Source organism: Otolemur garnettii, unplaced genomic scaffold, assembly GCF_000181295.1.
Source record: "Otolemur garnettii isolate 467f Iridium unplaced genomic scaffold, OtoGar3 scaffold00099, whole genome shotgun sequence".
NCBI classification, from domain to species: domain Eukaryota; kingdom Metazoa; phylum Chordata; class Mammalia; order Primates; family Galagidae; genus Otolemur; species Otolemur garnettii.
In genome coordinates, this window is record NW_003852494.1 from 3,944,134 (window position 1) to 3,945,638 (window position 1,505).

Below are 1,505 nucleotides of genomic sequence, written 5' to 3' on the forward strand. Positions count from 1 at the left end.
TTTTTTTTTTTTTTTTTGAGACGGAGCCTCAAGCTATCCCCCTGGGTAGAGTGCTATGGCCTCACAGCTCACAGCAACCTCCAACTCCTGGGCTCCAGTGAGTCTCCTGCCTCAGGCTCCCAAGTAGCTGGGACTACAGGTGCCTGCCACAACAACCGGCTTGTCCTAAAAAAAAAAAAACAAAAAAAAAACCACACATAAAAATGACCATTTGAACCTTTTTAAAGCATACCATTCAGTGTGTTCACAATGTTGTGCAACCACCTTCTCTTATCTAGTTTCAGAACATTTTTGTCACCCCGAAAGGAAACTCTATGCTTGTTAAGCTGTCACCTACGATTCCCCCCCTTACCACAGCCCCTAGCAACCATGAATCTGCTTTCTGTTCTATGAATTTGCCTATTTTACACATTTCCTTTTTTTTTTTTTCTGAGACAGGGTCTCACTATGTTGTTCACACTACAGTGCAGTGGTGTCAGCCTAGCTCACAGCAACCTCAAACTCTTGGCTCAAGTGATCCTCCTGTCTTAGCCTCATGAGTAGCTGGGACTATAGGTGCCGACCACATCACCCAGTGAATTTTCCTATTTTTAGTAGCAATAGTGTCTCGCTCTTTTTTTTTCTCTCTCTCTCTTTTTTTTGAGACAAAGCCTCAAGCTGTTGCCCTGGGTAGAGTACTGTGGCACCACAGCTCACAGCAACTTCCAACTCCTGGGCTTAAGCGATTCCCTTGCCTCAGCCTCCCAAGTAGCTGGACTACAGGAGCCCACCACAACACTTGGCTATTTTTTGGTTGTAGTTGTCACTGTTGTTTGGCACGTCCAGGCTGGATTTGAACCCATCAGCTCTGGTGTACGTGGTGGGTGCCTTAGCCGCTTGAGCTACAGGCACCGAGTCTCACTTTGTTGCTCTTGGTAGAGTGCTGTGGCATCACAGCTCATAGCAACCTCCAACTCTTGGGCTTAAGGGATTCTCTTGCCTCAGCCTCCCAAGTAGCTGGGACTACAGGCGCCTGCCACAATGTCTCGCTATTTTTTTGTTGTTGTTGCACTTTTGGCTAGGGCCAGTGCCCTACTCACTGAGCCACAAGCTCTGCCCAGGGTCTTGCTCTTGTTCTGGTGATCTTGAACTCCTGAGATCAGGGGATCCTCTCACCTCAGCCTCTCAGTATGGCAGGATTAGAGGACTGAGCCACTATGCCAGGCTGGATCTCTCTTCCTTCCTTCCTTCTTTCCCTTTCTTCCTTTCTCTCCCCCCCTTTTTTTTTTGAGACAGAGTTTCACTTTGTCACCCTGGGTAGAGTGCCATGGCATTATAGCTCACAGCAACCTCAAACTCCTGGGCTTAAGCAGTTCTCTCGCCTCAGCCTCCCAAGTAGCTGGGAACATTGACTATTTTTAGAGACGGGGTCTTGATCTAGCTCAGTCTGGTCCCAAACCTTCGGGCAATCCACCTGCCTCAGCCTCCCAAGTGCTGGGGACATTTCTTTTTTTTTTTTTTTTTTT

The 1,505-nt window shown here is 47.8% G+C and overlaps 1 protein-coding gene across 1 annotated transcript in view; it reads right to left on the reverse strand.

Moving 5' to 3' along the window:
• The window catches only part of RILPL1 (Rab interacting lysosomal protein like 1), a 46,640-nt gene that overhangs the window by 16,805 nt on the left and 28,330 nt on the right, over positions 1 to 1,505 (reverse strand). The window lies entirely within an intron of this gene.